At 40.9% G+C, this 18,688-nt stretch overlaps 1 long non-coding RNA gene across 1 annotated transcript; it reads left to right on the forward strand.

Moving 5' to 3' along the window:
• Nucleotides 1-324: 324 nt before the first annotated feature.
• On the forward strand, nt 325-12,912 carry LOC149920081 (uncharacterized). Its single transcript, XR_016460918.1, has 3 exons — nt 325-2,323; nt 11,271-11,335; nt 11,997-12,912. It is a non-coding gene; the product is annotated as an uncharacterized LOC149920081 (long non-coding RNA).
• The last annotated feature ends 5,776 nt before the right edge of the window (nt 12,913-18,688 follow it).

Genomic DNA, 18,688 nt, shown 5'->3' on the forward strand with positions numbered 1-18,688 from the left:
ACTTTGGTACAGAGCACAGCATTTCATACTGATAAACTTCAGGTAAAAAAAAAAAAAACAACACACACCTATTGTTTTATGACCAGCTCCCTAGAATGAGTGCCCCTATTTCACATAGTTGATCTACATCCCAACTATACGGATTCTGGAAAAATTTCCCAGTCCTTTCAGTGTAATTATGGCATCTTTAATTAAAATAAATGGACTAACACTACTACTCCATCCCACTTCTCTGCTGCAGTTCACTGTTTCTACAAGCTGGCATGTCTTATGCTTCCACTATTGCAATGCATCGTGTTAGCAACCCAGTTTTGATTTCTGTGGGCTTTCAGCGAGGCAGGCTGAGTCTGGATGGCCAAAGATTAGCACATCTTCTCTTGTGCCACCGAGTTGTGCAGGACACAGGGGTGGACCAATAGGGACAGTAGTGTCTTCAAGTAATTGCAATAGATTTGCCAGAGGATATTTGCTCAAATCATCTCCAAGTGATAATTCCATCATGATGAAAGAAAAAAAAAAATTATCTTGTTTTACCTCTCCCATTCCTTTTTGCTTGTCGTATCTCCCTGCCCCATCTCTATTTCACCACATTTATCTTGTAGCTTGAGGTCTCTGCTGGGAATGCTTTGCCAATATATGAAGTACACCAACAAAATAGTGCTCAGATTCACATCTTTGAACTGCTAAACTTTGCTTTTGCCAGCATACCGTGTTCCAGCCATCTCCTTTTTCATCCAAGAAAAATAAGCTGTGCTGGGTAAGGGTCGGACATCAGAACAGACTATCCATGGTAGGAGCCTTTGCCTACAGTTACATCAGCCATCAAGTGTTGCCTCCTTTCACCCTAAGCTGGCAGAGACATGGTAAGGGAAGAGCAGCCTTTGCTCATGGAAAGGGTGAAGTTCAGTTTAGATACAGCACACAGAGTTTTGCCAGCACAGAGCCTTACTGATTTCATGCTGCCATTCTTCAAGTATTTGAAGGTTCTACATGCCAAAAGAATGCATATGATCCTTTCATATATTTACAAATGTGCTTAGACTCATGTTACTGAACTATATGGATGGATAACAAACAATGATCAGCAACGCCGTGGTCTGCAAGCCATGAACCTCTCAAATGAGTTTTGCTTGGGAAGACTGCCAGAATGTTCAGCATTACCTGCACCTGGTCAGATAAAAGTATTACCTCTGGGGACGTGCAACTGTTTTCAGGTGCATGTGGAAGCTTGATTCTACAAGCCCAGCACAAGCAGGTTCCATATTTAATTTTTTCTCACGCTAGGGGGATTGGAGATCCAGGTGCTGTGAGTATGTTGCTATGTTCAGGTATTGCCCCCAAATCACAGGCAGGTTACCCAAAGCAGTCGGAGAGGCCGAGTGCATGAGTTGGCTGGATTTCAGAATTTGTCATGTGCTTCAGAAATACAGTTTTATTTGTTCTTAGCCTAAATCTAATTTTGAAATACGTTTCAATCTGAGAATAAGGACTAAGAATTGAAAGGGATGTGCCTGATGTTTGGCTTGGCCGTTGCCTTCTACCTGCTGCCAGGATCACAGAGCTGATGGTAGTCAAGCCATGGGAAAAGCACAGAGAAAGATTATGTGCGTCAGCAACACTTTCTTGTACTATCAGGAGTACACTTATCTGTTCCAACAAAATAGAGTGATTTATATTTTGATGTCCTTGAACTTCCACATAAACAGGTGAAGTCAGTTTATTCCCTTGTACATTTGTTTGCATACTTGCGATACAGTGTCATTCTGGTTATACATTTCATAACCTTACTGTATGAGGACACGAACTCTCAGCAGTGTCTTCCTCCCTAACCTTTCTCAGCTCCTTTGAGCGCTAATGGGCCGTGACAGCTCCTGCCCATGCGGGGTCCGTGGTGCTGGGGGGAAAGGGGGAGGGGGAGAGGAGCAGCTATCCCTCTGATAGCTTTAGGGACCTGCTTTGTTGATGCTGCTTCTTGGCTAGTGTCAGCTGCAGGTGTGTGTTATGCCTCTGTAGCAGGAGCAGCTCGAAGGGGTATAATCTCATTCCCCAAACTGCCCCAAACACAACACGAGTGATGTTTGCTCAGACGTTCTAACATGGGATGGGGAAATGCACAGTGAAATCTGGCACACACCCAGTTTCCAGTTCATTATTTTCTGCAAACACAGAGTTGGGTATTTTCCTATCCATCTCACAATTTATGCTGCCGGTGGGGAGTTCAGAACACCACACTCCGGACCCTCTGGGAAAGAGCGTTATGGGGACAACAGCAGGCGAAGTCCACGACGCAGCCTGCGCACGGAGGCGATTCTCCGCGGGACAGGTACACCAAGACACGCTGCTGCGGGAACACGCCGGTGGCTGCAGCGTATCCCGGGGGCAGGATGGGGCCTCGGGCGCGGCCCCGCTGCTCGGCAGCGCGCATGCGGAAAGAAGGGGTGAGGCGCGTTCCCGCGCCCAGTGCGCGATCGCGCATCCCCAAGCGTGCTCCCCACGGTGGCGCTCCGGTGCTGCCCCCATCCGGCGGTGGTTGGAGCCTATGCTGCTGTTGCACGTGGGAGCGCGTAAACAAATACGTAGCGCTCCTTGGAAACAGTGTCCTTTCAAATTTTCTTTTTGAAGAGATTTTGTAACGTCCTGCTCTGAGCTGCAGGGATGGCCGAGATCTAGGGTCTTTCAGGGCCTTTCTGTTCAAAAAGAAGCTGATGTTAGAATTCAGTATTTCTTTGATGTAGTGTTTACAGAATATTCATTGAGGCCTTTTTGCCCAAGCACAACACGACTCCAGCAGAAATCGGGTTTTGTTTTCTTTCTTTTTTTTTTTTTTTTTCTTTTCATTATTTCTTTCTGCTTTTTCAAGCTATTTCTTCCCAAGCGGCTCCTGTGTGAAAGCCCATTTGCTTGCCCCCTTCCTCTGCAGGTCCCTCCAGCATCCATCTGTTTGCCTCTTACTGCCTTTGGAGGCTGTTCTGCAGCCAAACAATCCCCAGCATTCAGCACTCCCCTCTATCCTACTGCTCCATTGACTCTCTCTCTTTGTTTCATATCTGCCTTAGGTAGTAATTCTTTTTCTTCTTCTTCTTCTTCTTTTTTTTTTTTTTTTTTTTTCTCCTCTTTTTAATTTTTTGTTTGTTTGTTTTGTTTATTTGAACTTCAGAAGGGAACCCAGCATCCTCAGTTATTTATCTTGACTCTGGGATAATTCTAACAGCGGGGATTATGCAGTCCTGGGGCAGATTGTCAAGAGATTTTTATAGAGGCCCCATCACTGGACCTTTTGAAGCTAGGCAAATATTTATCAGGAGTGACACAAGTACAGTCGTCCTGACTCAGGGCAGTGTGATACCTGCATGATCTCATGTTTACTTCCAGTCCTGTTTTATTGGATTTCTATGATATATACACCTTATAAATAGCCCTGGGATTGTTACTGATGAAAGGAGAAAAACAACCTTCTTTCTTTTTTGTGTGTCTCTACTTGTTCTGCCTACCTATTTGATAGAGCAAACCAAGGAATGTAAAACTATTAATTATCACAATTATTAATTGTCCATTTATCTTAGTGTTTGGAATATGCCATCAGTGCAATTCTTACCCATGCAAAACATTCACTCAATCTGTGCACACACAAGCACCAGAAATATGGGCACTACAGAGGAAAACCTTGGCAATTTTTTAGTGTGCTCCTTCAGTGGAAGTTTTATGTGAACAATATGAGGAAGGTTTGCCCTCAGAATGGACTGATTACTTTCAGAGAGAATTATCATCTATCTGCATTATTTAGACAGCGTCTGGGAAACTTGCTGGAGCCTCGGGCTCCCATTGTGTAAGTCATTGTGTAGATGAGTAATTAATGGTGGGCCTCCTTCTGTTTTGTTTAATGTATATATTGTATGTATACAATGAGTTGAGGAAGGTTGCTGTTGTGGGGAGTCAAATGGGAAAGGCAGTTCTGCAGCCCCATACACAGTTGACTGGCAAAGAGGCTTGACAGCCTGACAATGGCCTCATAGGTAGATATTGCAGGTATGTTCAGGGTTTAAAGAAGAACCCGAAAATGCCAACTTCATACATTTTGGTGTGTTTGGCCATATGGGGAAGGCAGAAAAGGCAGTACTTATGCCGAAGGAAGAGGCAGAATGTCTGTTTCAATGTATTGTTCTGTATTTTTTCAGCTGTGCAATTTAGATGTAGCTATTCATTTCAGAATGATAAAGCATACAGACAAAAGGAATAGAGAACTAGTGACGCTTGGTATTTATCCAGTTTCCTGCATCTATACTAGAAGCTGAATAAAACCTTCCCACAGTCAGTGGGCTTGGTGGTGCAGCTACCACACTCACTGATACGGACTGGATGGTGAGGCAGAAGAAGCATAGGGCATATTGCCAGAATTGCTCTTAACAAGAACCACCATGTTTATGTATTAAATAGTAACAACTTGCCAGGATAGTTATGATCAAGTAATTTCCACGAAAAGACAAAGAGGGGAAAAAAATATATATAGGAAAAAAGAATGCCATGCATGGTGTGCTGAGTGCTCATGGACACAGAACAAAATGGTCAGTTAATGATAATTAAATATTCATGTGAACATTACATTTTCATTAGTGATGGGAGACCACAAAATCAAATAGAAGTGAAGAGTGTGCTTTCAGTTAAACTGCTGATTTTGCAAAGAAATGTTAGACAGCATTAATAATAGTAGATCATGACATAATCATGGCAAATGGAGATATTTTTAATTTCATCTCTTGTATTTAATCATACAACAGAAGATATTTCTAGGTACTCCACAGAATCATAGAATTGTGCAGGTTGGAAAAGACCTTCAAGATCATGGAGTCCAACCACAACCTAACCATACTACCCTAACTCTAACAACCCTCCGCTAAATCATGTCCCTGAGCACCACATCCAAACGGTTCTTAAACACATCCAGGGATGGTAACTCAACCACCTCCCTGGGGAGCCTATTGCAGTGCTTAACAGCCCTTTCTGTAAAGAACTTTTTCCTGATATCCAACCTTAGCCTGGTGCAACTTGAGGCCATTTCCCCTCATCCTGTCACCAGTGAGAAAAGACCAACCCCACTTGCTTCTGTTTTTTCTCACCTTGTTCCCCTTTTTGGTATTTTCTCTCACGTGTCTCAATGGTGCACAGAGAAGATTTCTTTTCTCCCAAAGTCCACAGGGAATAGGAAATGCCTATCGGACCACACTTTAGTCCATTCAGATCATCTCACAAAGAGAAGTAGGCTGCATATTGGAAGTTCAGGACACATCTGATCTCAAAACTTCACTTTTTTCTGCCTGTGGCATGAAGGAAACTGTAGCCATTTTTGGCTAAGGAGCTGTTGACTTGTAAAACCTTTTGAGGCTACGAAAGTAGATTGTTAAAAGGTGAATGACTTCAAACGCAGATGTTGCAGAAACTGCAGCTGCAATGGATGTGGATCAGGTAGCAAAGGCTCAGTGCTAGCAAATCAAAGGAAACTCTTCCTGCAGCTGGAGCATTGCAAAGACCTGGCAGAACCTTCGGAAGTGCAGACCCCTATGTATCTTTTCTTACACCTTCCAGTGGGCGGAAAGAGCCTTTCATTTCTGGTACAAAGCGTCCTGGGGTTGTTTGCTAACAAAACCTGCTTTTGTCCCAGCTGACTCGAATCTGACGAAAGATCCTTGGATGACTCTGCTGCTCAGCTTTTTTATCTTTCCCAGCCAGTGTATCTGCCCCACAGTCTCTGCAACACTTCCCTGGGATGGTGTCCCCGTTTGTAACAATATGACCTTTTTCTACTTTGCTTAGAAATACGTAAGAAAGTAAATGTCCAAAAACATGTAACTGTATCACAGTGGTATAAATTACACAGAGGTACGGTACTGGCTGTGCAAAGATCAGATAGTTTTAAAGTCAGTGAATGGCTGTCAGGTTGTTAATTGAACATTTGCTGAAAAATGCCTATGGGTAAGTGATCTAGATATTGCTGCAGGATAATGGAATTTAAAAACAACATTTGTCTGCCACCATTCTGCCTTGGATGTATTTAAAGAAATACCAGGAAGCTGAATGGTACGCTCCTCAAAACATTCACACTCAAACGTCCTTACGTTATTAATCCTTTAGAGTGATAATAATGAAATAACCCAGTTTAATAGCTTGATGATTTTAGTAACTTTTAAACTTTCAGCTGGGTAAAAGGGCTTTCTTGATTTTCACACTTCTGAAGTCTGTCTATAGTTAATTTTGATTTGCTCTTTCCACGCGCCAGTTCAACTTTGTAACCATTCTGCACACATATATCAAATTAACTTATTACTTTAAACAAATTTATTGTCTCCAGTCTGACTTCAATAATTTAAAAAAATATTACAAAACATTCACTGTGAATTGTGTCTGTAAGACTCAGGAATACGCAACAATTGGTTCAGGGGATGTTCAGGCTGCATATTAGGAACAATTTCTTCTCAGAAGGAGTGGTGAGGCAGTGGCACAGGTTGCCCAGGGAGTGGGTGCAGTCACTGTCCGTGGAGGTGTCCAAGACCGTGTGGATGTGGCACTGAGGGTCAGTGGGCATGGTGGGGATGGACTGGTCTGGATGATCTGAGTGGTCTTTTCAAATCTTCATGATTTTATGATTCCCCTCTTTTTGAAAGCAAGCCCACTGAACTGACAATATTTTCTCTCAAGTTAATTAGTTTCAGAAAATTAATATCTGCTCCTCAGCATGAATAAGCTCAGGAAAATACACTTTTTAGTGCTATATAGGCCAGTGGTATTTGACACAAATGCTGCAGCTGTGCTCTGTGTTTCCAGAAGTAATGTTAGAGCTCTCTCTACTTTATGTAAAGGAACTCTAGAGAACTAATGTCCCAAATATTTTCAATGGCTAAAATGAATATATGTGTTTATTTCCTTGCCTGTCTGGATACAATATGACCACTTTAGAATTTATCGGAAACAAAACTAAAAACTTCAGGAAATGTTTTGACATTATAGGGACAAATTTTAATACTTTCACTGAGAATCTGAAAACTGGAAGACATCTGTACTTTAAGGTTGCTCATTGCTCTTAGAGTGCTGTGCGTCAGCTGTAGGACAGATGTTTAGCCAGCAAGGGAAGTCAGAGGGGAGCCAAATGAAGACATCTGATTTTTTTCCTCTCCTCCCTCACAGACTGTCTGTTGTTGATGGTAGAGAGAGAAGGAAGACACCAGCTGTTGGATCTTTATTTTTTTTTTTTATTTTTTTTTTTTAGAATGGGCAGAATTGCAGACTATTTGGAAGGGGGATTACAAACAGAAGCCTGAAGTATCCTTAGTACGGTGGTGAAGATGCTGAGGGGCAGGGATGGTATTCCTCCTACTGTTCACTGGCACTTTAATCAGAGATACTCTGTCCTTTTTTATCCATTTTCATCTATATGGATCTTCATATTCCATACAAATATCAGTGGTTATTAGCTAAGGTGATTTTTTACTCCTGCTGTCTCCCATCACTGGTATCAGTCCTGATTCACATTTGCCTCCCAGTTCCCAGTCTGTCTCGTGCATTAACCGTGAGATTTGTACACTTGCTCCCACTTGACCCTTCTCTCCATTTGGCCTACACTTCACATATATTTGCTGGAGGCTCCTCTGCTCCATGAGCTGATTACTAAATGCGGCTGATTGGAAAAAAAACAAAAAACAAAAAACTTTACTGATCAGATAGAGATAGGGTCACTTGTCACATAGGAAAGTTCACAGAGGAAAGGCTGCAGAATCTTAATGCAGTGACTGACCAGATACCTTGCACTCACAAGTATATGGGATAAATGCCCCCATTGCAGGGCAGCATGAGGATCATCGCCTCATACCATGACCTGGTGCCTCAGTCTGATTCTCTATCATGTTAGCTGACATTACTATTCTCTTATCCACTGACACTGAGGAATACGAAAAGATTACTTGGTAAGACCCCTTAATGATGGTTCAAGCTAGCAGCAATGAAGTTACTGAGAGAAGCCTGAGGGCTATCATAAAGGCTATCATAAAGGGCTTCAGGGGACTGGGATGGTTAGTGGAGATGGAGCAGGAGGGAGTACAGGTGGTATTTTCCTCTGTCCCTTCAATGCCAGGGAGGGATACTGAGAGGTTAAGGAAAACTCATCTGATAAAGACATGGCTGAAAGGCTGGTGCCACCAGTCACAGGGGAAAAAGAATTCTGGCCCAGGAGCTGTCTGGGTCCATTGACAGGGCTTTACATAGAACTTGTAACATGACAGTGCATGATAGTATAGGTAAGTTAGAGGAACAAGGTGTTAGTGGGGGCCTGCAACCTGCTATATCTTGTGATGATGAAGGCAACAGGGAATTTAATGGTAATTCAAAGTAATTAAGGAGTTATCCTCTCAGGAGGTGACAAGATCAGCTGCCCAGCTAACACCAATTACACCTTTACACCAATGCATGCAGCTTGAGAAACAAACAGGAGGTGTGGGAAACAACCGTGATACTGGAAAAACGTGATGTAGTTGTTACCACTGAAACCTGGTGGGATGATTCCTGTGACTGAAATGTGGTTATTTATGGCTGCAGGCTGTTCAGAAGGGACAGGCGAGGAAGGAGGAGAGGTGTTGCCTTCAACATCAGGGAAGGATTCATGTGTGAAGAGCTATCCCTGAGAAGCAAATCAAAAACCTGTGGGTGAGAGACGGAGACCAAGGCAACAAAAGGAGCTTTGTGGTTGATGTCTGCTATAGGCCACCAGATCAGGCAGAACCTGTTGATAAAGCTTTCTTCCTCCAGCTACATGAGGCGTTGTGATCATAGGCTCTCATTCTGCTGGGGGACTTCAACCACACTGATATCTGCTGGAAAAGTAGCACAGTGAGCTGTAGGTAATCCAGGAATATATCAAGGATAACTCCCTGAGCCAGGTAATAGACAGCCCTACCATGGGAGGAATGCAGTGCTGGACCTGTTGCTGACCAACATGAATTAACTGACTGGTGATATCAGGATTGAAGGCTGCCTGGGATGTAGTGACCATGCAATGGTGAAGTTCAAACTCTTAAATGATATCAGGCAGACAAAGAGTAAAATTAGAATGCTTAATTGTAGGAAAATCCAACTGCCAGCTATTCAGGGAGTTTGTCAGCAAAAATTCCTGGGAATCTGTCCTGAAGCACAAGGGAGTGGAACAGACCTGGCAGATCTTTAAGGAAGATATTTCCCTGGGGCACAAGATCTCTCCATCTCCAAAAGTAGGAAGTCAGGAAAGGAAGGCAGTAGATTATTGTGGCTGAACCGAGACCTGCTGGTCAAGCTGGAGAGCAAGAAGAAAATGCATGGGCAGTGGAAGCAGGAACAGGTAACCTGCGAGAAGAATGGGGATGCTGCTAGGCTGTGTAGGGTTGGGTCAGGAAGGCCAAGGTCCAACTGGAACTGGACTTGGCAAGGGGAGTAAAGAAGGATAAGAAAGGCTTCTATAAGTACATCAGCTGGAAAAGGAAAGTCCACGAGGACATACTCTCCCTAGTGAGTGACACAGGCAGGCTACTAACGAGGGAATTGGCTTACATTGTTGCCAAGCCACTCTCGATGATATTTGAAAAGTCATGATGGTCAGATGAAGTCTCTGGTGACGAGGACAAAAGGTAATATCACACCTGTATTTAAGGATAAAAAGGATGACCTTGGGAACTACGAACCTATTCGCTTCACATCTGTGGGGGAAGATAATGGAACAGATCCTCCTGGAAGCTATGCTAAAGATATGGAAGAGCAAGAGGTGACATGGGGCAACCAGTATGGCTTCACCAAGGGGAGGTTCTGCCTGACCAACTTCATTGCTTTTTATGATGGTGTAACTGTGTCCATGGACAAGGGAAGAGCCTCAAATGTCATCTATTTGGACTTCAGTGAGGCCTTTGCCACAGCTTCCCGTAACATCCTTTTCTCCAAATTGGAAAGATATGGATTTGATGGGTGAACTCTTGTATGGACAAGAAACTGTTTTTGAGATTAAGATAAAGTGATGAGGCTCCTAGGACCAGCTACATGTATTCTGTATGGGGCAGCTTCATAAGCTATCACGAAACTGCTTTTCTTCGTGCTTTCTCATTTCCAAACCAAGAAATAAGGTGAGGCCTACAGCAGTACTTTAATATCTTTCCACTTCATAGTGTTCAAGCATTTATCTGATGTGTCTGGAAAGGGGCAGACAGATGACTGTGTCTCCTCCTAATGATGATGACTCCCCTGAAGGGGACCAGGGGACCATTCCACCTCCTGTGCTTGATGGTTCTCTCATGAAACATCTCTAGAATTTCACCACTGTCTAGAACTTCTTGATTCCCCCTGAGACTTGCTTTATGCTTGCAAAAATAAAAAACAGACAAGTAAGCCACCAAGCAAGCAAACAGCCAGAAATAAAAACACAACATTACAAAAGCCATCAAAGTTGTGCAATCTTATTTACAAATAATGTAATCAAAGTCTTATTTCTCCAGACACAGCATATGAATACTCCCTCCTTTTGCTTTGGAGTTTGCCCAGAAAGGTTGTGGATGTCCCATCCCTGGAAGCATTCAAGGCAAGGCTAGATGTGGCTCTGGGCAGCCTGGTCTAGTGGTTGGTGACTCTGTCTATGGCAGGGGAGTTGAAATTAGATGATCTTTGAGGTCCTTTTCAATGCAGGCCATTCTATGAGTCTATGATTCCAAGATTCTATGATTCTATTTCACTTCTGCAGATGTACATAATCTCTGCTAGCCATTTCTTCATCCGCTGCATTCACATAACAATATATCCCAAATAAATTGCTCCATCTGTATATTACAAAGTGGAGTAAAATGTGTTTGCTGTGTGGTAGCTTCCATTGTTTATATCTTTCCTTAATTTGGTTTCATCATAATCCCATGACAAGGCCATCTCTGACCCTATCCAGAGTAATGCTATGGATCTCGTCAGCCAACTTAATGTCATTTTTTACCAAAAAACTGACTATCAACCATTGTCTTCCCATTTTCTTAGAGCTGTTACACTCCCCAGGCCTGCAAGTGTCATCTATATATCCTTCTCCAAAATATATAGCCTTTAATTGGCAATACTAGATCCATATTGTTTCTACTTTGCCAGAAATCATCTGGACTACTTCCTCCTTGTAATCTATCATTTCTCTGTTCCTTTTTGTTGTCTGCATCATTTAGAAATATTACTAGAGTTAGTTTGTATTTTGTATTTTGTTTGTTTATTAACATTTTTTTTTTTTCTCCATGCCATAGGGAAAAGTATTGAATATGGTCTTGGACGAGAAAGGTTCTCTGTAGCACTGCACTGGTGAAATGTGGTAGGTTTTAGTAAACAGTTACATATTAAATTTCCAAGTTATACAGTTTAATCTCATTTAATAAATATTTTCTTGATTTTCTTCTAATGTTAACAACTTAATCAGAACGTAATGTGGTATCAGTGTTTGATAACTGGTGTCTGAAAGCCATCATTTTGTCAACATACTTACCTTTATTAAACAGAACAAATAATGGAAATTCTGATCTCATAAAAATACTATGCAATTTGTTTAACTTAACCTGTTTTGCATAAAATCATGTCGACTGACAGTAACTATGTTACCATTTCTTATTTCCTTATGGACAGAGTCCCGTATCAGCTGTTCCATTCTTTTGCACAGAACCAAGGTCAAGTTAGCTCATCTACAATTACCCTGTTTACGCTTTTGAAATATCAGCACAGCATTGGATATTTCCGGGCCCCTTTGATTTCCACAGTATGCCAGGGCTTTTTACCAGAAAGCACCAGTACAAGATCCCTTTTAAATGCTTTAAATAAGTTATCCACTCCTGCCAATTAAAAGAGTTAATAGATGCTCTTTCCCATCCACTTAAAAAAATATCAGAATAGATGGTATTTCAGCAATACACTCTGTTTTCATTTCTAAATGCAAAACATAAATATTCTCTGAATGCTTCTTTTTTTTTTTTTTCCCACAGATAGCAATGGAGCTGTGTCACCACTGGGATTACTTTTGCCCTGAATAGTCTTTCACAAATGAGAAATAAAGAAATATTTTATTATTTTTTATCTCTAGCAAAGACGTATTTTACATACCACTGTACTGCATTTATTAATGTATGAAATCTGTTAATTATTGTAAGTGTCCATGGGCTTTGACTTGATTTGTTAATGTCAATGGTTATCCGTAATTGCATTTCAATTATTCTATTGCATGTACATGCTTCTATACAATAATACTAATATACTCTTCTGTACACTTATTGTAATGCACATACTAATTAACACTGTATCAACTGTATCAACAACTCTGTAGATACATCTTTAATCAGATCACTGTCATGTACTTCTTCACAAGTGCTAGTTTAAAGCTTAAGTAACCAGTGGCTTTCATGACTCAGAATGGAGCATAATGCAATACCACCTGATATTTTTTTGTGACAGAAATTTCAGACTGTATGTTTTAGAGGATCTAGGGCACTGTAGGCAACATGGAACAAAAGCACTAGTAGGTATTATTGTATTAGAAACTTTTTAGAGACAGCATTTCTTTCTTTATACATATTTGTTCTTGCTTACAGAAATTACATGGAGTGGAAATGATCTCACCTTACTTGATAACACAGATATCCAGATCTAAGCTCATCATTCCCTTGGGTGACCATGCCTCTGTCCATATGAAAAATAGACATTTTTGAGCTCCTTGAATTTGACCTATTTTAGATGCTTACATTAGAATGGAATGAATCATGCCTTAGAGTGCCTTTTTTCCCCATAGAAAATAAAGGGAGACTAGAGTGATTAGTCCTGATCCAGTTCTTTGCACTGCAGTGATCTACATCTGGTCAATTCATGCTACTGAACAAAGATGCTGGTTATATAATTATAAGGAAAAAGCAAAGAAGCAGATGAGGCTGTGAATCTTCAAGATTAAAAAAAAAAAAAAAAAAAAAAAAAAGCCATTGCTTTTCTTTACAAAAACAACAAACTAGTCTGTGATTCTAAGAGTACTTTATTATTTTTAGTTAAGTTAGATGAAAGAACTTAATGTTCATTAACAGTTTTGCAATAAGTAATAATTATAAAAGTAGATATTACCAAACTTTAAGGTTACTGTATGTCCCATGAATCATACTAGTCCAGTCAATAAAGCATTCTCTAATTCCAGTAACTATTAATTAAATTAATTTGTTCTATTTTTCTTTGCTTTACCCAAACATTACTTTTATTTTTACTACACTTGAATTCTATTTTTTTTAAAGTTTCTAAGACTCTAAAATATGATTAAAATGTAAAGTTTAAGGTGGATTTTTTTTCCATTTACAAGTAAATGATAAGGGTATGTATAATTTGTTAGAGGTCTGTCTGAAAGTATATGTTGAACCTGATTTCAAATACCTATTGTATTAGCCTATCAATCAATTTGGCAAAAGATTTCAGCATGCTGAATGTGTACAAATAGTGAGATGGACGCACAGATCACTTCAAATGGCTTTGGTGAATGGGTGAAGAGTTTCTTTAGCATTTGACTGTTCTGCTCTAGTGATGAAGAGGCAGGAAATCCTCGGAATAAACTGTTGGATTTCATTTCTTTTGTAACACAGGTTTTTAAATTCACTCATTGGCTCACTAACATAATTTAGATAATCATCAATATACTCATTAAGCTTTTAATTTGCGTAAAGTTACTGGATCATCAGGTAGAAGAACTCTAGAAATAATAGTTCATTGCAAATAAACTCTATGTAAGTAAAAATCCAAAGTTAGAAAATGCCTTTCCTATTGTTGATGTTATTTATTTGTTTCCTTTGCAGATTGAAGGCATTTGCAGTGTTGACCAGTTCCCTTCTGCTTATATAAGCTATGACAACAAAGCCTGTGGACTAGCTAAAACTTTCTCACTACCTATCACTGTGGATAGGAAAACCTGTCATGCAGGCCTTTAAGCAAATCCCCCAAGGACTTTATCACGCACAACATCAGAGGTTCTTGTTGCATGTATGTCTCTACCAACCAGGGACTTGAAGGAAACAACAATCCGTGAGATGTGTATCATTTGCTACAAATTATGCAACTGTGCCAAATGCTTGAGTACTTCTGAAGCACATCATATTATGCCAAGGGCTCCCCACCTGTCTGAGCCCTGTAGATCTCAAGAGTAATTGAATTTGTTGATGCAGTTATAAAGTACAGAATTCTTTCATTTATATAGCCAGCAACTGACACACAGTTCTCTTAGTATTGGATGTACTTAAACTGCAGCCTTCTTGTCTTCACTTGCCTATGGCCACACTGCCTCTTTTGCTGAGTATGGCAAGAACTAATTAATTTAAGAATTAATGCAAAAGTATGTCTTATAAAGATGTTCCCCTATATGTAATACACAGCATTTCTATCACAATAGATGTTTTGTCAAAGGTTTCAAAATGCATATATATATCCATTTTAACACAGTCATCAGAAAGACATTTGAACACCTATGTGGTTTCCAGGATTAACTTGCTTTAGCGTTCCTACCTTCTGTAAGAACAATTGAGGGGTTATCATAAGCATTATGGTTTCTGGTCACTTCTGGTTCTTTGACCCAAATAGCGTATTTCTGATTTGGCTGTTTGTAGCCTTCACCACAATTTCAAAGCAGCTCTCGTGTTTATGTCTCCTGATGGATGTCAAGATTCCCATCCATTTCTGATTCTCCTCCATACAAATCTAACCTTCCTTGAATGGCAAGTGTCTAACTCTGCTCTTATGACGCCCCATCTGGAGCACTGCGTCCAAGTGTGGAGCCCCCAGTACAAAAAAGACAGGGAGCTGTTGGAGAGGGTCCAGAGGAGAGCCACGATGATGGTCAGGGGGCTGGAGCACCTCCCCTATGAAGACAGGCTGAGGGAGCTAGGCTTGTTCAGCCTGGAGAAGAGAAGGCTGCGGGGTGACCTCATTGCAGCCTTTCAGTACCTAAAGGGAGCCTACAAACAGGAGGGGAATCAACTCCTTGAAAGGGTAGATAACTGCAGGACGAGGGGAAATGGTTTTAAGTTGAGGGAGGGAAGATTTAGGTTGGATGTCAGAGGGAAGTTCTTTACTATGAGTGGTGAGGTGCTGGAACAAGCTGCCCAGGGAGGTTGTGGATGCCCCATCCCTGGAAGTGTTCAAGGCCAGATTGGATGGGGCCCTGGGCAGCCTGGTCTAGCATTAAATGTGGAGGTTGGTGGCCCTGCCTGTGGCAGGGGGGTTGGAGCTTGATGATCCTTGAGGTCCCTTCCAACCCTGGCCATTCGGTGATTCTGTGATTCTGTGATTCTAACATCACTAGCACCTGTAAATTCAGATACGAAAACTAAAATACTTCAACGTGCAATACCACAGTCTCACTTCCTGTAAATGTAAAATAACCCTCATATGAAATATGCCAAACTGTTCTTTATCACTGTTGTCTCTATCTCCCATTCTACCATTTACTTCAGATTCATACCTATCCAGTGTGGCAACTCCTGCATGGCCTAATGAATAGAACACAGGTTTATTTTAATGGCAAATACAGGATAGGGAAAAAATGATGGAATAATTTTCTTGGCTCATTTTCATTATGCCTCAGCTTTGGACTGAACTTTAAAAGGTAAATCACCCAACTTTTGACTACACAAGAATTTAAATAACTACAGAGATTTTTAGCATTTTTTTACCTTTGGTGACTGCGGATTCATGTTTATTTAACAGCTGAATTTAAACTGACCTAAGGGTATTAGAAAAGAAATCTTCAGGCAAAGATAATACTCTATTTTGGAATGGATATTGAGCAATTAAGGAAAGAACAATATTTTGTCGTTCTTGGCACAGAGGCTATTTCTTGGGCAATGACTACCTGCTCCTTTTTATCTTTCCCACCCATGCCATATTGCAGCAAATGTGGCCGCAGGTGCCTACATTGGATGAACACCTGCCCAATCTACGCAAGAAGGAAAGGAAATCAGGGGATGTCATGCTCACTGGTTTTGTGTACACAACTCAGGAGAGTGATAAAAAGGAGAAATGGAAAGAAAGTTAAATTTAGCATGATTAAGAAGAGAGAGTAGAAGAAAATGACTGTGACCTTCAGAAACAGCTTTTGCAGGAGGCAGAGAACAGGTAAGTCTAAACACACTTTTTTCAAACGCAGAACACCGCTTTCTGTGTTTGTCAGCCTTCCTATAACAATGCATCTACTACAGTGAGCTGACAGGAACCTTACAAAGTTCAACAAGAGGAAGTGCAGAGTCCTGCACCTAGGGAGAAACAAGCCCAGGCACCGGGACATGCTGGGTCCACCCTGCTGAAAAGCAGCTCTGCAGAAGAGGACATGGGGCACTAGGTGGGGACACCCCTTTGGACATGAGTAAGCAGCGTGCCCTTGCTATAAAAAGCCCAGTGGTATCCTGAGCTGCATTAGGCAAAGAATTGCCAACAGGTCAAGAGAGGCTATCCTTCCCCTCTACACAGCCTCAGAAAGGCAGGAGCAATGTGTCTCCAGTACTGGGAGAGACACGGATGTAATGGAAAGGGTCCAAAGGATAACCAAGATGGTCTGGCACTGGAGCACCTCTTCAGTGAGGAGAATCTCATCAATGTCTGTAAATACCCAAATAGAAGATGCAATAAGATGGAGCCAGCCTCTTCTCAGTGGTGCTCAGTGTCAGGACAGGAGACAAACTGGAACACCAGGAAACAGTTGTGCACTGCTGAGTGATGGAGCACTGGCACAGGCTGCCCAGAGGCTGTGGGTTCTCCTCCTTGTGGATCTCCAGAAGCTGCCTGGCTGTGGGCCCAGCCAGACTGTAAACCTGTGCAGTGCTTTTTATACCATTTTGCAGGTACAAGTTTGTCCTTTCTCATTCCATGTTGCAAAGCCACAAATAAAATACATTTTCTGTGAGGCTACATTAACTCATCCTTTTACCCACAGATAGATTCTTTCTATAGTTCCATAGAATATTTCTCTCTGCTTTCCTGCCCTAACTACCTTATAATTTCTACAATTATTTTTGTAACATTACTATATAAAAAGCTTTACAGAATTCAATAAATTCCCTGTATGATTTATTAAAACCTTTTCTGTATACAATTTTCATGTCTTCTGCCCTAACAGGAACCTCATTTTGTTCAAAAATCTGCTCTCATTTAATATTTCAGTTGTAGTACATCTCTGGCTGTTGCGCTTCTGATCACAGAAGTGCACTATTGCTATTTTCTCTACTACTCGAAATGTCTCCGAGTTCTTCTGTTCACTTTGCTCTAAAAAAATCTGCATAACACAGAAGAAATAATTCTCATATGAGGTAAACAGTGCCAACCCAGGATCAAGTTTTTCACATTTGTTAATACACAGACTGTAGTAGATGGGGAATAATTGACCCTTTCTTCAGTTGAAAGTGAATCCAGTGAAAGGCTTCATTAATGGGGGAGAGATGGGACTATGTGTGTACTAAATCTTTCAGACGGACAAGAATAATCACAGCACTATCAATTTATATATTTCCCCTTAAAGGAAAAAAAAAAAAAGCATTAAGAAGCCTAGTGTTTCTAAAAATGTAGGTTTCTTGTACCTATCCATCACATCATTCTAATATTAGCAACTCTTCTGTGGTGATCATCTGTCTTCACTACATTCTAGAAGAATCCTGCCTTCTGTTAGGTACGATATGAAGTGAGAACAGCCATACTGGTCACATTAATTACCTAAACATAATGAGCTACCTCCAAACGTTTAGATTCATCAATGAATGCTTGTGCATTGCCCACTTATAAGGCAGTTTCTTAGTTGTTGCACATGGCTCCTTCACAATAATCCAGACCTTTTTTTTTTTTTTCTGTGGATTTCTCTCTTCAGAAATGGTTACCAAATGAGAATGGTGAGACTTCAGATGAAAATGGATGATTATATTTCACCGTGCCAAGAGAAATTCTTATGACATGTTCCACTCTAACAGTTGTAAGGCAATTTCTCCATTTAAGGTTCCTGAAAGTTAATATCCCCAAACTCTGCTGGCTGCGCCTGCTCTGCATCACTACCGAGCCTTACAATTTCATGCTTTAGTTTAGTCAGATGTCTCTGCTCAGTTTCATCCATGCACATGTCCCTGTCCCTAAAGATATACAAATAGCACCAGGAACAGCCTATTGGTTTGTAGAGGTTTCTGCCTGGTAGCCATTATTCCTTTGCAAATGTAGTTCCCTTCTATCACTATGATGAAATGAGAGAAACTGTGGGATGTTCTTCACTACCTTTTGGTGGCATCTTTCACAATCAGTGTTAAAAAAAATAAAAAACAGTCCACAAAAACAACAGAAAGGTAAAGTAATAAGTGGTAGAATCAACCAAGAATGCAAAGCAGCAGTTTAGTAATAGTGGTGAAGACACAGTGATTCCAAAAGCTAGTGTAGACACGATCAGTCCAAACACAGATCGTATCACTAAGGATAATGAAACCCTCTGGACACCTTGCTCCCTATTTCAGATGACTTATGTCCAGGGTTAGTTTCAACAGCATGTAGAATTTAGGTCTTTTTGATAAATTGCATGCTCTGTATTCTGTGGTGAGTGGACAGCAGAATTGCTTCTGAAGTGTAAAAGCAGATGATAAAGGCTAAGTCTTTGCTGCTAAAAAGTATATGATATTTTTGTGTTAAAGTCACA

The sequence above is a fragment of the Phasianus colchicus genome, chromosome 1 (assembly GCF_987193195.1).
Source record: "Phasianus colchicus chromosome 1, bPhaCol1.hap1.1, whole genome shotgun sequence".
Taxonomy (NCBI): domain Eukaryota; kingdom Metazoa; phylum Chordata; class Aves; order Galliformes; family Phasianidae; genus Phasianus; species Phasianus colchicus.